The following is a 20556-nucleotide window of genomic DNA, read 5'->3' on the forward strand; positions in this document are numbered from 1 at the left end:
TGGTCTCTTGGGTATGGTGGTAGGGGAGGTGTGTCTGGTGTATGTTGGTAGGGAGAGGTGTCTGTGGTATGGTGGTATGGGGAGGTGTCTCTGGAGTATGTTGGGAGGGGGAGGTGTCTTTGGGGTATGCTGGGAGGGGGAGGTCTCTCTGGGGTATGTTGATAGGAGGGAGTGTGTCTGGGGTATGTTGGTAGGAGGTAGTGTCTCTGGGGTATGTTGGTAGGGATAGGTGTGTCTGGAGTATGTTGGTAGGAGGGGGGTGCCTCTGGGGTATGTTGGTAGGGAAGGTGTTTCTGGGGTATGTTGGCAAGGGGGAGGTGTCTGCTGTGACAGCGGGTGGCCCTGGTATAAGCAACCTTGCTGTTGATGGACGGGGGCGGGTCTGATGTGGTGGTCTAACTGGGCGAGAGGCGGAGCCGGTGTGGGTCATTTGGGAGGTGGTTGGGAGGGGCGTAGGCCTGGGTGATGGGTCGGGCTGGTCTGGGTGGTGGTTAGGCAGAGGTGGCAGAAGGTGTACTGGGTGGTGGGTGTAGTAGGGTCTGATACAGGTGGGGCTGGGCGGTGGTTGTGGGTGGGCGGGGCTGGTCTGCTAACCTGGGCGTTGGTGGGAGGGGCTTGGGCGGCTTGGCTAGGCAGTGGTGGGCGGGGGGGATGATAGCGGTGGACAAGGCTAAGTCTCCCCAGCTGGGAGATGGTGGGCGGGGCTTGTGCCGGTGGCCCCGGCAGATGGTGGGAGGGGCCTGGGTGGGCGTCCCCAGCAAGGTTGTGGGCGGGGCTGGTTCTGGCAGGCTCGAGTGGGGAGGTGGGTGGGGTGGAGGGTGGGATTTCGTCGAGTAACCCACCAGGACTCCGACCCCTCACACAACACCACGTCCACCCATCATCACTCCGGGCCTCCTAGTACAGCAGTGCAGGACACTGCTCGCTCGAATGGCCTCTGAATTTCCACGAGCTGTTTCAGCCGCTGTACCCGGCGCGGGGCGGGGGCGTGTGGTGTACTGTACCGCAACCATCTTCCTGTTGGTCTTTGTATCAGCTATCGTCCTGGTGTGCCTTCTGGGGTGGTCTTCCCTCCGTCAGTCGTTACAACTGACGGGTCCTCTTCCTCCTGTCTGTATTAAAGACGCTTCCTTCCGCTACCTCACCTGCTCTCGCGTCTGGTGCCTCCCCTCACGAGGTGGGGGGGTGTGTGGTCGCGCCTCACCCACCCAAGAAGACCTTCCGGGGAGACGCGGGAGACCACAGGAGGGAGGGAGGGTCGTGAGCGGCACCCAGCGGAAGCCAGGCATTATCGGTCCACACATCGCAGTCGCCAGAACCCTCCGCCGTTGCACATGACGCATTCCCTTACGTCACGACGTAGGAGGAGCCAACATCATCGTATGGTCTTTGGCTATTCTGATCAAGGAGGGTCGTGGTATAACACGGTCGTGCCTGACGGACGACCATACGCCTGACCTTAGAGACCATCTTGTCGGTCTGGCCAGTCAGCACTCAAGTGGGAAACATCATGTTGAACCCAATTGCATACCACCATGCTGGTCCTGACCATACCACCATGCTGGTCCTGACCATACCACCATGCTGGTCCTGACCATACCACCATGCTGGTCCTGACCACACCACCATGCTGGTCCTGACCATACCGCCATGCTGGTCCTGACCATACCATAATGCTGGTCCTGACCATACCACCATGCTGGTCCTGACCATACAACCATGCTGGTCCTGACCATACCACCATGCTGGTCCTGACCATACCATAATGCTGACCCTGACCGGTCAGTACCACCATGCTGGTCCTGACCATACCATAATGCTGACCCTGACCATACCACCATGCTGGTCCTGACCATACCACCATGTTGGTCCTGACCATACCATAATGCTGACCCTGACCGGTCAGTACCACCATGCTGGTCCTGACCATACCATAATGCTGACCCTGACCATACCACCATGCTGGTCCTGACCATACCACCATGTTGGTCCTGACCATACCATCATGCTGACCCTGACCATACCACCATGCTGGTCCTGACCATACCACCATGCTGGTCCTGACCATACCACCATGCTGGTCCTGACCATACCACCATGCTGGTCCTGACCATACCATCATGCTGACCCTGACCATACCACCATGCTGGTCCTGACCATACCATCATGCTGACCCTGACCATACCACCATGCTGGTCCTGACCATACCACCAGGCTGGTCCTGACCATACCACCATGCTGGTCCTGACCATACCACCAAGCTGGTCCTGACCATACCACCATGCTGACCCTGACCATACCACCATGCTGGTCCTGACCATACCATAATGCTGGTCCTGACCATACCACCAGGCTGGCCCTGACCATACCACCATGTTGGTCCTGACCATATCACCATGCTGGTCCTGACCATACCACCATGCTGGTCCTGACCATACCATAATGCTGGCCCTGACCATACCACCACATGCTGGTCCTGACCATACCACCACATGCTGGTCCTGACCATACCACCATGCTGGTCCTGACCATACCACCATGCTGGTCCTGACCATACCATAATGCTGGTCCTGACCATACCACCACATGCTGGTCCTGACCATACCACCATGCTGGTCCTGACCATACCACCATGCTGGTCCTGACCATACCATAATGCTGGTCCTGACCATACCACCATGTTGGTCCTGACCATACCACCATGCTGGTCCTGACCATACCAACACATGCTGGTCCTGACCATACCACCATGCTGACCCTGACCATACCACCATGCTGGTCCTGACCATACCACCATGCTGGTCCTGACCATACCATAATGCTGACCCTGACCATACCACCATGCTGGTCCTGACCATACCACCATGCTGGTCCTGACCATACCACCATGCTGGTCCTGACCATACCACCATGCTGGTCCTGACCATACCACCATGCTGACCCCAGACCACCATCGAGTAAGACCATAGTGTGTGTGTGTGTGTGTGTGTGTGTGTGATGGGGGCAGGACAGAGCTAACCTCGTCAGACCGGAGAGGAAAATAAGGATAAAAGTCCGTTATGTTTATTAGTAGGAAAAAGAGTTATTTGTGGAGCGGCGGCTGTCGGGGAACAAATTATCAGTGCGTCCGGCAAGTTTATGCCGCCATTACTCTGGCCCCCACCGACCAAATTGCTAAAAAGGGATTTAGGATACTAAAAATTACATGGACTATTCATTTCAAGACAACCTTTTCTTTTTCCCCCCCTTTTCTAGTTCCTTTCTTTTGTGGAGTTTCCAATTTGTAGCGGGGGATCATATCACTGTTGGTGTTCAGTGTAAAGCACGACTCAGTGTATACTACTGGTGTCAGTATACTATTTGACTCAGTGTATACTAACGGTGTCAGTATACTATTTGACTCCATATACTACTGGTGTCAGTATACTATTTGACTCAGTATACTACTGGTGTCAGTATACTCTTTGACTCAGTATACTACTGGTGTCAGTATACTATTTGACTCAGTATACTACTGGTGTCAGTATACTACTGGTGTCAGTATACTATTTGACTCGGTATACTACTGGTGTCAGTATACTATTTGACTCAGTATACTACTGGTGTCAGTATACTACTGGTGTCAGTATACTATTTGACTCGGTATACTACTGGTGTCAGTATACTCTGACTCAGTATACTACTGGTGTCAGTATACTATTTGACTCAGTATACTACTGGTGTCAGTATACTACTGGTGTCAGTATACTATTTGACTCAGTATACTACTGGTGTCAGTATAATATCTGACTCGATGTACTACTGGTGTCAGTATACTATTTGACTGGTATACTACTGGTGTCAGTATAATCTTTGATTCAGTATACTACTGGTGTCAGTATACTATTTGACTCAGCATACTACTGGTGTAAGTATACTATTTCACTCAGTATACCACTGGTGTTAGTATACTATTTGACTCAGTATACTACTGGTGTCAGTATACTACTGGTGTCAGTATACTCTCTGACTCAGTATACTACTGGTGTCAGTATACTATTTGACTCAGTATATTACTGGTGTCAATGTACTATTTGACTCGGTATACCACTGGTGTTAGTATACTCTTTGACTCAGTATACTAATGGTATCAGGATACTATTTGACTCAGTAAAACAACGGTGTCAGTATACTCTTTGACTCAGTAAAATAATGGTGTCAATATACTCTTTGACTCAGTAAAATAATGGTGTCAGTATACTCTTTGACTCAGTATACCACTGGTGTCAGTATACTCTTTGACTCAGTATACCACTGGTGACAGTATACTATTTGACTGTATACCACTGGTGTCAGTATACTATTGACTCAGTATACTACTGGTGTCAGTATACTATTTGATTCGGTATGCTACTGGTGTCAGTATACTCTGACTCAGTATACTACTGGTGTCAGTATACTATTTGACTCGGTATACTACTGGTGTCAGTATACTATTTGACTCAGTATACTACTGGTGTCAGTATACTATTTGACTCAGTATACTACTGGTGTCAGTATACTCTTTGACTCAGTATACTACTGGTGTCAGTATACTATCTGACTCAGTATACCACTGGTGTCAGTATACTCTTTGACTCAGTATACCACTGGTGTCAGTATATTATGTGATTCGGTATATACTGCTGGAGTCTGTATACGTCTAGTGTCAGTATACTACCGCAATTAGTATACTACCGAGTCAGTATACCACTCGATTTACTCACTGTACTTACTGGTCTAATATACCAACTTAGTATACCACCACGCAGTATACCACTAGAATCAGTATACTCTTAAGATTTCAGTAGTCCACTGTAGTCTGTATACTTCTGGTGTCAGTATACTACTGGTGGTGTCAGCCCCTTTTTTTTTCCTGGTAACCCGCATGACACAGAGCAAAACACACTGGAAGGAAAAGAGTACGAGAACAGGAATATGGAAATTAATCAGGACTCGGCTGGTGTTTACATGTCCTGACTCTGACACACACAGTGTTTATGGGACAAGGGAGGGACGAGAGAGGGACGAGGGACGGACGAGGGACGGACGAGGGAGGGACGAGGAACGGACGAGGAACGGACGAGGGACGGACGAGGAACGGACGAGGAACGGACGAGGGAGGGACGAGTGAGGGACGAGGAACGGACGAGGGAGGGACGAGAGTTCCACAGTTTAGCTGACCGAGGGCAAGAAGGCATCATAACGGTCGATCCTCGAGCGGTCGGTCTTCCACAGAGAATCTATGGGAAGCGTCAGTCAGAAAGCAGGGCCTTTTGGGTCCAAGGCCTTTGAGGGGAATAGGCACACAGGCAAACAGAGAGAGAGAGAGAGAGAGAGAGAGAGAGAGAGAGAGAGAGAGAGAGAGAGAGAGAGAGAGAGAGAGAGAGAGGAGGGAAATCAAAGCTGCCTCCATTCTTAAGGATGGGCAGCACCAAGGTATGGCTCCCAGAGGAGGGGATAGTCTAAGGCGTTTAGACAGAGGATAAATCTGGCGAAGATGGACTGGCGCTGACTCAGAGGCCCAGCTTGCCTCAAAAGACTCGAGGAGGTATGCCACCTGGGCCGTACGCCTTATCCATCTGGAGCTGTGTGAGAGAGTACTTACAGGATCTGGTGTGAGGAAACTATAGCAGAAGGCTTAGATTCAATGGAAGGCGATAGGGGTGGCGGAGGAGTAAGAACCAGAAGCTTCCAAAACTGAATTAGACGAAAGAAAGCATCAAGGAGAGCTTCTTTATCACTTGCGAGAGTTAGGTATAGACTGATCAGGTCGGGAGAGAGGAGGAGGGATGATTTACAGATGTCACGGAAGAGGTTTTTTGGTGAAGGACGAGAGAGGTTTGTCAGTGCGAGGAGCCAAAACCATCATCACCCTTGCATTTCATGAAGGCTGTGCTTGACTTGACGAAGAGCAGCTTCGCAGTGGTAATAAAAGCGATGTGGCATCTGAGGGGGAGAAGAAGAGTTTCATGGCGTTTGTAAACACCGTTCCTGATGCAACAGGCAACCCAGCTGTAGCAATCAACTTGTAATTGGGTTAGAAAGATTCAGGAAAAAAAAGTAAAGAAAGTGGGATGCAGGACTCTTATCTCAGCAGCGATAACCTCCGCTATATGGTCTGCACAGCATGAGGCATCCCGGCTGCCGATGAGGCATCCATCTCAGGGAAAGTCAGTCAAGAAGCCGAGCAGCGAGCACGGACAACCACTGAGCTCTCACAAAGTGCCACAAGTCGGTGTTTCGAGGAGGGAGGAGGAGGGGTTGGTGGGCGTCGTGCCCAACGAATGCGTTAGGTATGAGGGTGTGGATTGGAGGAGGCGTAAGGTGCGGAATTAAGTGTATCTGTTTTGGAAAGATATCTAAAGACAATAGATAAGTCTTGTATGGTTGGATGAATGGTCAGTGATAGTCGGAAACACTTGCGGTGGGTTTTGATTCCCTGTTCCCGATCGCTAAGACGGTGGGAATGAAAAGGCCTCGGCTCCGCCTGGATCATCCCAAATGGAGCCTCAACAAAGCCTTGTGGTACACATTGAAATCCGCAGCATAGAGCATCCCAGGATTGCATTGCTTCGTGACAGGGAGCCAAACAGTCGAATAATTATACATAGTTGGATGAAATGGGGGGAGGGGGTGGATATATATATATATATATATATATATATATATATATATATATATATATATATATATATATATATATATATATACGAAACACAACATCAAAATTATAGAGAAACTTTGAGCCAGATGACGTCAAAGTTGCAAGACTCAAGATCGGCGAGGGGGAACACTGGGAATGTTTGTGTGGTACTGTGGGCGCGAACACCATTACTGGAGCGACAACGATGATAAGAGATCAAATTTTGAGATCTGACTCTATGGAGGGGAAAACAGCGAAGGACAGCTGGGCTGCAGAGGAGATGATCAACGGAGAATGTGGAGAGACGGAGGTCCTTGTAATGTACAGCCTGGCATCAACTGGTCCTTGTAATGTACAGCCTGGCATCAACTGGTCCTTGTAATGTACAGCCTGGCATCAACTGGTCCTTGTAATGTACAGCCTGGCATCAACTGGTCCTTGTAATGTAGAGCCTGGCATCAACTGGTCCTTGTGATGTACAGCCTGGCATCAACTGGTCCTTGTAATGTACAGCCTGGCATCAACTGGTCCTTGTAATGTACAGCCTGGCATCAACTGGTCCTTGTAATGTACAGCCAGGCATCAACTGGTCCTTGTAATGTACAGCCTGGCATCAACTGGTCCTTGTAATGTACAGCCTGGCATCAACTGGTCCTCGTAATGTACAGCCAGGCATCAACTGGTCCTTGTAATGAATGTACAGCCTGGCATCAACTGGTCCTTGTAATGTACAGCCAGGCAACAACTGGTCCTTGTAAAGTACAGCCAGGCATCAACTGGTCCTTGTAATGTACAGCCAGGCATCAACTGGTCCTTGTAATGTACAGCCTGCTATCAACTGGTCCTTGTAATGTATACAGCCTGCTATCGACTGGTCCTTGTAATGTACAGCCTGGCATCAACAAGTCTTAAGCACGACGCTGCACGACCCTCAGCACGACAGCACGACCCTCTGACCACGACAGCACGACCCTCTGAGCACAACAGCACGACCCTTTAAGCACGACAGCACGACCCTCCGAGCACGACAGCACGACCCTCTGAGCACGACAGCACGACCCTCCGAGCACGACAGCACGACCCTCCGAGCACGACAGCACGACCCTCTGAGCACGACAGCACGACCCTCTGAGCACGACAGCACGACCCTCTGAGCACGACAGCACGACCCTCCGAGCACGACAGCACGACCCTCTGAGCACGACAGCACGACCCTCTGAGCACGACGGCTCAGAGCACGACAGCACGACCCTCCGAGCACGACAGCACGACCCTCTGAGCACGACAGCACGACCCTCTGAGCACGACAGCACGACCCTCCGAGCACGACAGCACGACCCTCTGAGCACGACAGCACGACCCTCCGAGAACAACAGCACGACCCTCCGAGCACGACAGCACGACCCTCCGAGAACGACAGCACGACCCTCCGAGCACGACAGCACGACCCTCCGAGCACAACAGCACGACCCTCCGAGCACGACAGCACGACCCTCCGAGCACGACAGCACGACCCTCTGAGCACGACAGCACGACCCTCTGAGCACGACAGCACGACAGCACGACCCTCCGAGCACGACAGCACGACCCTCCGAGCACGATAGCACGACCCTCCGAGCACGACGGTACGACCCTCTGAGCACGACGGTACGACTCTCTGAGCACGACGGTACGACTCTCTGAGCACGACAGCACGATCCTCCGAGCACGACAGCACGACCCTCCGAGCACGACAGCACGACCCTCCGAGCACGACAGCACGACCCTCTGAGCACGACAGCACGACCCTCCGAGCACGACGGTACGACCCTCTCAGCACGACGGTACGACTCTGAGCACGACGGTACGACTCTCTGAGCACGACAGCACGATCCTCCAAGCACGACAGCACGACCCTCTGAGCACGACGGTACGACCCTCTGAGCACGACGGTACGACCCTCTGAGCACGACAGCACGACCCTCTGAGCACAACCGCACGACCCTCTCAGCACGACGGTACGACTCTGAGCACGACGGTACGACTCTCTGAGCACGACAGCACGATCCTCCAAGCACGACAGCACGACCCTCTCAGCACGACGGTACGACTCTGAGCACGACGGTACGACCCTCTGAGCACAACAGCACGATCCTCCAAGCACGACAGCACGATCCTCCAAGCACGACAGCACGACCCTCCGAGCACGACAGCACGACCCTCTGAGCACGACAGCACGACCCTCTGAGCACAACCGCACGACCCTTTAAGCACGACAGCACGACCCTCTGAGCACGACAGCACGACCCTCCGAGCACGACAGCACGACTCTCAGAGCACGACAGCACGACCCTCCGAGCACGACAGCACGATCCTCTGAGCACGACAGCACGACCCTCTGAGCACGACGGTACAAACCTTGACGACATCTGCCACTGGCCAGATCCTTCACAGAGTCGAGCAGGTCCCACATGGGTCGGGGGCGGGATCCTATCCGGCTATCAATACGCAGGGGGGGTCGTGCTGTCGCGCTCTAGGGTCGTACCATCGTCCTGACGAAATTAAAGTCCGTAATCACCCTCTACAGTTCTGGGGAAACTGCCCAATATGCACTGTTGGTTTAGCATTTTTATCATTCCGCTGGCCCCTCGATTGTTATGCGGGGGCCGACCCGTCCCGTCCACACACACACACACACACCCTGCAGCTCATCGCTCCACACCATCCACAGACCCCGAGACCTCAGCCTTCCTCCTCCCACCAGAAGAAGCCCCGATTCGTTGATTTCAACTGCAGGTGCTACCCACACATACCCTATATTTTGAGAGGTCGATGTGCTGGAAATCCCTCCCCTGCTCTACCACCACTCACTACCCTTCCTAAATATGCCCACTTCCTCCAGTATTTCTCCATTCAAACTTACACCTCCCAACTGACTTGTCCCTCAACCCTACTGACCCTAACAACCTTGCTCTTATTCACACGGAAGAAAGAGCCAAGTGAGGATCTTTGTTTGACGAGGGATCGGCTCTCTGATGCCACCACGCTCAGACGGAGAAGAAGGAGAACATTAACACAACGTGAGAACTGATCAACCCTTGCCCTGGGTTGTGCGTTCCTCCTGTGCTCCGTCAGCCGAGGTTCTGCACCTCAACGATTCAGCCACCCTCATCCAAGCGAACCCATCATGACAAGAGTCGGGTCTGCTCTCCATTCCACACGAGCCAAACCCGACAGACACGACCGGGTACGGAGAAAATAATGACCCAATTCATCTATCTCATATTTGTTTTCTTTTTTTTTTCCCCCTCCAGGTTAAAATCTAACAGGCTGCTGACCTTGAACGATATTCATTCGAAAATTCTCTAGTCCGTCTCTGATCTCCGGCACGGTTTCGGCCATTATGCTCAAAAATGGTATGTGCTCAGAAAAAGTGTTTTTAAGTCCGTGCATGACAAATGTGTGTGTGTGTGTGTATATATATATATATATATATATATATATATATATATATATATATATATATATATATATATATATATATATACTGGGAGGTAAGTTTGAATGGAGAAAAACTGGAGGAAGTAAAGTGTTTTAGAATCACATGGATGTGGCCTCCGTCTCTGGAAAGATTCACATGGACGTGGACGCCTCTTCCGTGTTGACACAGCAACGGGACGCTGAAGCTTCGCCTAATAAATCGCAAATTATGAAATGCTAATAATTTCTCTCCACACACGCGGCGGAGACTTATGTAATGACACGGAGAGACTGGTGTGAGGGCTTACGCTTAATGAATGACTGGAACGTTTTATGAATGACAGGAACGTTTTATGAATGACTCGAACGTTTCATGAATGGCAGGAACGTTTTATGATTGACAGGAACGTTTTATGAATGACAGGAACGTTTTATGAATGACTGGAACGTTTCATGACTGGAATGTTTTATGAATGACTGGAACGTTTTATGAATGACTGAAACGTTTCATGATTGACTGGAACGTTTTATGAATGACAGGAACGTTCTATGAATGACTGGAACGTTTTATGAATGACTGAAACGTTTATGATTAACTGAAACGTTTTATGAACGACTGGAACGTTTTATGATTGACTGGAACGTTTTATGATTGACTGGAAAGTTTTATGAATGACTGGAACGTTTTATGAATGACTGGAACGTTTTATGAATGACTGAAACGTTTCATGATTGGAACGTTTTATGACAGGAACGTTTTATGAATGACTCGAACGTTTTATGAATGACTGGAACGTTTCATGATTGACTGGAACGTTTTACTAATGACGAACGTTTTATGAATGACTGGAACGTTTATGATTGACTGGAACGTTTTATGATTGACTGGAACGTTTTATGAATGACTTGAGCGTTTTATGAATGACTGGAACACTTTATGAATAACTGGAACGTTTTATGAATGACAGGTACTAGGTACTTTATGAATAACTGGAACGTTTTATGAATGAGTGAAACATTTCATGAGTGACTGAAACGTTTTATGAATGACGGGAAACGTTTCATGGATGACTAAAAAACTTAATGAGTGACTGAAAGGTTTTACGAATGACTGGAACCTTTTCTGAATCAAGAACGTTTCAACGGTGAATGAAACGTTTCATGGATGACTGGCACGTTCATTGGGCTACGAATGTTTCATGAATAAAACGTTTTATGGATGACTGGCTCGTTATATGAGCAACTGAAACGTTAAATAAATGACTGGAACAGTCTAATAGGTCACAGGAACGTCGTACATATGACTGGGAATTCTGAAACGTTTTAGGAATGGCTGAAACATTTACTGGGTGACTGAAATTCTTTATGAACGACTGGAACGTTTTACATGTGACTGAGAGGTGTCATCAATGACTGGAACGTTTTATGAGTGACTGAATCCTATTATGAACAGCTGGAACGTTTTCATGAGTGACTGAAACGCGGTATGAGCTATGAACGTTTAATGAGTGACAAACGTTTTACGACTAGAAAGTTCTGATCTCATGTCAGCAACTGTTCTCATCGGTCAGCAAACTGTTCTCATGTCAGCAGTCTGTTCTAGTGTCAGCAGACTGTTCTCATAGGTCAGCAGACTGTTCTCGTGTCAGCAGACTGTTCTAGTGTCAGCAGACTGTTCTCATTGGTCAGCAGACTCTTCTCATGTCAGCAGACTGTTCTCATCGGTCAGCAAACTGTTCTCATGTCAGCAGACTGTTCTCGTGTCAGCAGACTGTTCTCGTGTCAGCAGACTGTTCTCGTGTCAGCAGACTGTTCTCATTGGTCAGCAGACTGTTCTCATAGGTCAGCAGACTGTTCTCGTGTCAGCAGACTGTTCCCATAGGTCAGCAGACTGTTCTCATAGGTCAGCAGACTGTTCTCGTGTCAGCAGACTGTTCTCATAGGTCAGCAGACTGTTCTCATAGGTCAGCAGACTGTTCTCGTGTCAGCAGACTGTTCTCGTGTTAGCAGTCTGTTCCCATAGGTCAGCAGACTGTTCTCATAGGTCAGCAGACTGTTCTCGTGTCAGCAGACTGTTCCCATAGGTCAGCAGACTGTTCTCATAGGTCAGCAGACTGTTCTCGTGTCAGCAGACTGTTCCCATAGGTCAGCAGACTGTTCTCATAGGTCAGCAGACTGTTCTCGTGTCAGCAGACTGTTCCCATAGGTCAGCAGACTGTTCTCATAGGTCAGCAGACTGTTCTCGTGTCAGCAGACTGTTCTCGTGTCAGCAGACTGTTCTCATAGGTCAGCAGACTGTTCTCGTGTCAGCAGACTGTTCTCGTGTCAGCAGACTGTTCTCATTGGTCAGCAGACTGTTCTCGTGTCAGCAGACTGTTCTCATTGGTCAGCAGACTGTTCTCGTGTCAGCAGACTGTTCTCATTGGTCAGCAGACTGTTCTCATAGGTCAGCAGACTGTTCTCATTGGTCAGCAGACTGTTCTCGTGTCAGCAGACTGTTCTCGTGTCAGCAGACTGTTCTCATTGGTCAGCAGACTGTTCTCGTGTCAGCAGACTGTTCTCATAGGTCAGCAGACTGTTCTCATTGGTCAGCAGACTGTTCTCGTGTCAGCAGACTGTTCTCATTGGTCAGCAGACTGTGCGTCTAGTGGGTGAGGAGCTGGTCCGTTCACAGGAGGAGCAGAACACGAGTGACCACGTCCTCTCTCTCTCTCTCTCTCTCTCTCTCTCTCTCTCTCTCACCACACACACCAAGTGGCCTCGCCTCCAGCCAACCTTCCCCGGTGAACCCACCGCCTCACTGGGGGACGCTAGGAACGAGGCGTTCCCTCGTCCCTGAATGTGTGGGACGCCTGACACAGAGCAGCTCCTTGAGGGACGCCGGAACGGCCCACGTGCGACTGACTGAATGGTGATCAGAGCAACGTAGACACCTCCTGCCGGTCTTGAACGTTAACACACGTTGCGTCAGTAACGATCATCACCACGATGGCCTAAAGACTTGGTTCTTCTTGTCTTACCGTTGTCGACATGGGCGATGTGTCGGGCGTGGATCAAGACCCCTGTTCCTGGTGGCGTACTGCATAGACGCAGGAGCGGAGTGATGGCCGTTCACTGCCCAGGGTTTGACTCCAGATGAAGGCGGGTCCTCGTGAACTCTCTCCACATCCCAGTTCATTTGTCCCCCTCCCGCTACGCTGGTCTGTCCTCCACACCACAGTCACCGCCCCCTCCTGCCACACTGGTTCCTCCTCCACATCCAGGTCATTTCCCCCTCCTGCCACACTGGTCCCTCCTCCACACCCAGGTCATTTCCCCCTCCTGCCACACTGGTCCCTCCTCCACATTCAGGTCATTTCCCCCTCCCAACACACTCGTCACTGCCCCTCCCGCCACACTGGTCTGTCCTCCACATGCCAGTCATTTTCCCCCTCCCGCTACGCTGGTCTGTCCTCCACGCCACAGTCACTGCCCCTCCCGCCACAGTCACTGCCCTTCCAGCCACAGTGGTCCCTCGTCCACACCCGTCACTGCCTCTCCCGCCACACTGGTCCCTCCTCCACGCCACAGTCACTGCCCCTCCCACCACACTGGTCCCTCGTCCACACCCCAGTCACTGTCCCTCCCGCTACGTTACTCTCTCCTCCACACCACAGTCACTGCCCCATCCCACCCTACTAGCTAGACACACCCTCTCCTTCACTCTCTCCACATACCACATCTGCTTCATTCCTCTGTCCTCCCTCAAATACACATCACTAGAATACGTCCTCGTCGAATCTTAAAGAGTTGCTTCCTACCACCTCTCGCTATCCCAGTCTCCCCTAACTTCAGGTCCTCCCTACATAGCAGGGCGTTTCTCCCGACTCTGTCCTTTATTCCCGACTCTTCCCCCCTCTCCCCAGACTGGACGCACCCTGATGGTCATCCCATCATTACAGCACCTCTGATCACCCCCGCGAGACTGGCTGGGTTGCGTCAGTTCCCTCCCTCCCTCAACACACACACACACAAGTACATACGTTTCCTCCTCTGCTTTACTCCCATCCCCTCCCGTCAACAAGCGGCCCTTTCAACCACACTGCCATCTGATCCTTGCACCGCCCTGCAGTAACGAAGCGCCAACCCACACACTTGTCTCTCTCTCTCTCTCTCTCTCTCTCTCTCTCTCTCTCTCTCTCTCTCTCTCTCTCTCTCTCTCTCTGTTCAACTACACACACACACACACACAAGAGACGTGGAAGCACCCTTTTTTCCCCCCATGGTGTGTCCGCACGTCAACCGGGGTACCACAAGGCACACACAGTTCTGGGGCCTCTCCCCTTACACTTATCATCAACATCACAGACACACAGACACGGCTCACCTGCTCTATGTCAAGAACTGACGATATCAAATTAGGATACGACAGCCCCAAACAAAGGGTGACTGTCTTAGCATCCAAGGAGACGGAGGCTGACACACACAGACACACACTCACACACACTGGCCAGAGACGCGGCAAATGAACTCCACTGTGAACAGATGTGGCCAGGAAATGCACTGTGGCGACGGAAATATGAAGCACAGATGTAAATCACTTCGTAAGCCGCTAACAAAAGTACGTGAAGGAAAAGACATGGTAGAGGTGATCAGTACTGACCTAATATACGCAAAAAAAAAAGAAAAGAAAAAAATGCTTAGCTATAGAAAATATAGCAGACAGAATATTACGCTTCATAGAGATATGGACCATGAAGCGAGACGCAGTACTTAAGACACATTGTTAAGTTCTTATCACCATTAGGAAACGAAGAAGAACTAGAACGAATGCAAAGAGGAGCAACGTAGCTAATTGTCGTGACTGGAAAATGAATCTGACAATGAAATTCTCACGTCCATGACACCATCTCTCTCTCTCTCTCTCTCTCTCTCTCTCTCTCTCTCTCTCTCTCTCTCTCTCTCTCTCTCTCTCCAAAGATCTTACAAAAAAGTAACAAAAGAACAATACTGACAACAAGCGTGGGCGAGAACAACGAAACCCCAGCGGTGATGATGTACAAGACTGGAACACTGTGGTCATCCCTGCGTGCTGAGTGTCGGTGCCAATAACATCTCTCCGCTACAGTTTCACCAGCCAGTCTGGCCTCCATAAATACATTCACATGCCTTGCATCTGACGTGGTAAACACTCCCAGTTGTTGCATGATCTGGCCTACTATATATTAAGGTCTTGCAGATGGTGTTAATGTACTGGAAAGCAACATGATTTTGAAGAGCATATGTGATCCCACAAGCCTGGTAGATGAATGGAGTCATATAAGACATATCTCTAGGTAGTTATATTATCCCAATTGGTTTGTGAACTAAGTTAACTGGAAAGTCAGTAAGACATTTTGTGAACTAAATTAACTGGAAAGCTGGGAAGACATTTTGTGAACTAAATTAACTGGAAAGCTGGGAAGACATTTTGTGAACTAAGTTAACTGGAAAGTTAGGAAGACATTTTGTGAACTTAGTGAACTGGAAAGTCAGAAAGACATTTTGTGAACTAAGTTCACTGGAAAGCTAGGATGACATTTTGTGAACTAAATTAACTGGAAAGCTGGGAAGACATTTTGTGAACTAAGTTAACTGGAAAGTTAGGAAGACGTTTTAATGCATCTTGTAACAAAGATGTGACAAATAAGGGTAAGTCTAAAAGTTTAGTGCTACCCTATTCTTCCAACTTAGATAATCGAAGACATATTCACAAAAAATGAAAAAAAAAATTGCATGTAATGTTGCTTTCCAGGACAATAACAAGGGGACCAGGGCAAAGTCCAGCGTCGGTCTGGTGAATGGCTAATGAAATTTAAAAAGCAATAAGCGCAAAGGAGTGAGGATGGGACGCAGAGAGAGAGAGAGAGAGAGAGAGAGAGAGAGAGAGAGAGAGAGAGAGAGAGAGAGAGAGAGAGAGAGGACCTCAGCGCGTCTTATTCTTACCCAGCGGTTCATAAGCTGCAGGAATCCTTCCAAGGGAGAGAGAGAGAGAGAGAGAGAGAGAGAGAGAGAGAGAGAGAGAGAGAGAGAGAGAGAGAGAGAGAGAGAGAGAGAAGAGAAGAGAAGAGAAGAGAAGAGAAGAGAAGAGAAGAGAAGAGAGAGAGGCGACCTGTTTATAGCGTCCGAAGTTCTAAAATCAGGTGGAGCACGTCGACCGAGCACGTCCCTCACTCACGGACGGCGTGGCGGAGGCGCTTTGAGAAAGCGCGTGACGCGGTGGTCAGCGTTCGAGCGGTGGCTGGTGGAAATGGACTCTGCGTAATGAGAAGGACAGTTGTATGAGGTGAGGGAGGGGGGCACGTGTGAAGACCTCTCCTCCTGTATTATAAAGCTACGTGGTTACACACAGGATAGTGATTACATGAACACACGAACATATACGTAATTCACATGAATACACACACACACAGACATACATACCTGCCTTAGGCCGAGGTGTGTGTGTGTGTGTGTGTGTGTGTGTGTGTGTGTGTGTGTGTGTGTGTATACGAATAAAAACATTGTAAAAATATACACGGCTAAGAGATGGTGCAACACAAGTGTAAATCTTTCTCCCCGCAACACACACACACACACACACACACACACACACACACACACACACACACACTTCGTGAAATCAAAGTAGAGTAAACATTCACTGGTCATTCACCCCAATTTGGTGGTAATCAGGTCTGACGACCACAACAACGACAATAACAACAACACGAGCGACCCCTTTCCTCCGGTGTTGTATACTCCCCCCCTCACCCCCACCCCCCCCACCAAGGTCGCTGTGAAGGATCCTGACGGCTGATCAACTTGATGAATCTGATCAACTTGATCAACTTGATTAATTTGATCAACTTCATTAATTTGATCAACTTGATTAATTTGATCAACTTGATTAATTTGATCAACTTGATCAACTTGAATAATTTGATCAACTTTCAACTTGATTAATTTGATCAACTTGATCAACTTGAATAATTTGATCAACTTTCAACTTGATTAATTTGATCAACTTCATTAATTTGATCAACTTGATTACTTTGATCAACTTCATCAACTTGATCATTGATCAACTTGATCAATTTGATCAACTTGATCAATTTGATCAACTTGATCAATTTGATCAACTTGATTAATCATTAAATAGAATAATGACATAATGGGGTGAGGGATGACTTGGTCCCGCTGCAGCGTAAGATGTCTCACTGTTAAGACCCAAAAGGAATCCTTTAAAAAAGAAAAAAAAAGGACAAAAAAAATTAAGAAAACCACACACAACACCAGCCAAACAAAAGCCGAACTACACCGTGAAAGTAACAAATGGGGTAAATAATCAGGCAATGGCAAACACGGCAATAAAATGATCGCGTTCGGAAAATTTATGAACCAAATTTCGGTGTTATCCAAAAACAACAGTTCATCATGGAAAGTTAGGGTGACGTAGGGGGGAGGAGGCAACCGGTGGCTGAGGCTATCCCGATGGCCACTACCTCAGCCACTAGCCACCCGGGGCGTCCACTACCTCAGCCACTAGCCGTACGGGGTGTCCACTACCTCAGCCACTAGCCACCCGGGGTGTCCACTACCTCAGCCACTAGCCACCCAGGGTGTCCACTACCTCAGCCACTATAAACCAAGGGTGTCCACTACCTCAGCCACTATAAACCAAGGGTGTCCACTACCTCAGCCCCCAGACATTCCAGGTGTCCACTCCACTACCTCAGCCCCCAGACACCTAAGGTGTCCACTACCTCAGCCCCCAGACACCCCAGGTGTCCACTCCACTACCTCAGCCCCCAGACACCCCAGGGTGTCCACTACCTCAGCCCCCAGACACCCCAGGTGTCCACTACCACAGCTCCCAGACACCCCAGGTGTCCACAACTCCAGCCATCTGGGGCGTCCACTGACAGCTGCCGTCAACACCAGGTGTCCACAACCACAGCTGCCGTCAACACCAGGTGTCCTCCCTCCTCCTGTCTCTCTCACCAGCCCGTGTGTCCAGCACCCCAGATGTCCTCATCCTAGGTTCTCACCCCCAGGTGTCCGCTAATCATGAGTGTCCGTTATTCCAAGTGGACGCTGATCCCGGTGACCACTCTCCTAGGTGCCTATTACACTAGGTGAACACTGTCCCTGGGACCTGTTACACTAGGTGTACATTGTCCCTGGGACCTGCTAAACTAGGTGTACATTGTCCCTGGGACCTGTTACACTAGGTGTACATTGTCCCTGGGACCTGTTACACTAGGTGTACATTGTCCATGGGACCTGCTAAACTAGGTGTACATTGTCCCTGGGACCTGCTACACTAGGTGAACATTGTCCCTGGGACCTGCTACACTAGGTGTACATTGTCCCTGGGACCTGCTACACTAGGTGAACATTGTCCCTGGGACCTGCTACACTAGGTGAACATTGTCCCTGGGACCTGCTACACTAGGTGTACATTGTCCCTGGGACCTGCTACACTAGGTGTACATTGTCCCTGGGACCTGCTACACCAGGTGCACATTATCCCAGATACCTGCTACACTTAGTGTACATCATCCCTGGGAACTGCTACACTAGGTGTATACCATCCCTGGGACCTGCTACACAAAGCCGCTGAACACAAATTTTGGAAAACAGGAACGTAATATATGACACAGTGAAGTTTCCATCTTAGGAATCTCTGTTCTTTCCCCAAAAGTGTTCTGACTTGTGCCTTCGAACAGAAATCTAGGCTAACATCCTTCAGTCGTGGTCTTCGTCCGAGAGATCTCGAGAGGCATTCACAGGCCTCCGTGCCCTAAGTAAATCTGGGGTTGCTATTGGCTGGGATAATTCAGCGTTTTATCTTAAAATTCTAAAGCAAGTGAACGGCCGGTCGTCTTGTGGGAATTTATCTAACTGTACTGGATAGAAACGACTGTTTATTAGGGTGTGGTAGTGAGGGGGGGGGGGGCAACATGCTGCCTCCCTCACCTTGTGTTGGTATAGTGAGGGGGGCAACATGCTGCCTCCCTCACCTTGTGTTGGTATAGTGAGGGGGGTAACATGCTGCCTCCCTCACCTTGTGTTGATATAGTGAGGGGGCAACATGCTGCCTCCCTCACCTTGTGTTGGTATAGTGAGGGGGGTAACATGCTGCCTCCCTCACCTTGTGTTGGTATAGTGAGGGGGCAACATGGCCCCCTTGTGTTGGTCTAGTGAGTGGGCAACATGTTGCCCTCTTCCTTGTGTTGGTATAGTGAGGGGGGCAACATGCTGCCTCCCTCACCTTGTGTTGGTATAGTGAGGGGGCAACATGCTGCCTCCCTCACCTTGTGTTGGTATACTGAGGGGGCAACATGCTGCCTCCCTCACCTTGTGTTGGTATAGTGAGGGGGGCAACATGCTGCCTCCCTCACCTTGTGTTGGTATAGTGAGGGGGGGCAACATGCTGCCTCCCTCACCTTGTGTTGGTATAGTGAGGGGGGGCAACATGCTGCCTCCCTCACCTTGTGTTGGTATAGTGAGGGGGGCAACATGCTGCTTCCCTCACCTTGTGTTGGTATAGTGAGGGGGGCAACATGCTGCCTCCCTCACCTTGTGTTGGTATAGTGAGGGCAGGGAGAACCAGCTGCCTCTCATGGTATCGTCCTAAACAAGCTGAAAGTGACGGATCGAACCAAACTATCCATTACGCCTGTTAGTATCACCCATCAGCCAGTGAACTGCCAGAACTGATGGTGTTCAGACAGATCAAGTGCTGTGCATGGGACACGGTGGGAAAACCCTCCCATGTACCGGAAGACCAGAGGAGTGTGTTGAACGCACCACCACAAAAGCATCGACGCCCACCAGCCACAAGGAGGTGGTAGGAGGTTCCAGAGTACATCTACACAGACGCCTCCTCCACACACAGGAGACTCAAATCAACATAACATGAAGCTTAATAAGTCAAACGAAACCCACTTAAAAGAGAGAGAGAGAGAGAGAGAGAGAGAGAGAGAGGGGGGGGGGGGGGGGGGGGGAAGAGCCATTATTTTGAAAAACAGAAAGATTACCTTTTTACTCTTACGCAAAACGTAAGTTGAGGACCACCATTTCCACTTGGTACAGTGAGGAGAGACGAGGACACGTACATGGAGGATTGCCAGGAGAGACTCTAAAAAGGCAACATGAATTGGTCTTCAGTGAGCCAAAAACGCCCCTCCAAAAATGTACTACCTTTAGTACAAATGAATTGAAAGACTTCTTCCTAAATGGTTATGCCCCCTACGTAACGCAAAGCAGATCTCACCACCTCGAGGTCTTCTCCACCTCGATACAAGACCTCGATAGGGCCAGTGAGAACATATCCATTCACCCTACCCCACGACCAGACCCCTGGAACCCTGGTTTTTAACCAAGGAAATGCAAAATAGTAAAATCTCTGGCACAAGTACGAAATGTCC

At 49.8% G+C, this 20556-nt stretch overlaps 1 long non-coding RNA gene across 1 annotated transcript in view; it reads right to left on the bottom strand.

The window, feature by feature from the left end:
* The window catches only part of LOC139750117 (uncharacterized), a 220386-nt gene that overhangs the window by 16480 nt on the left and 183350 nt on the right, over nt 1-20556 (bottom strand). The window lies entirely within an intron of this gene.

Source organism: Panulirus ornatus, chromosome 9 (genome assembly GCF_036320965.1).
Source record: "Panulirus ornatus isolate Po-2019 chromosome 9, ASM3632096v1, whole genome shotgun sequence".
In the NCBI taxonomy this organism is placed as follows: domain Eukaryota; kingdom Metazoa; phylum Arthropoda; class Malacostraca; order Decapoda; family Palinuridae; genus Panulirus; species Panulirus ornatus.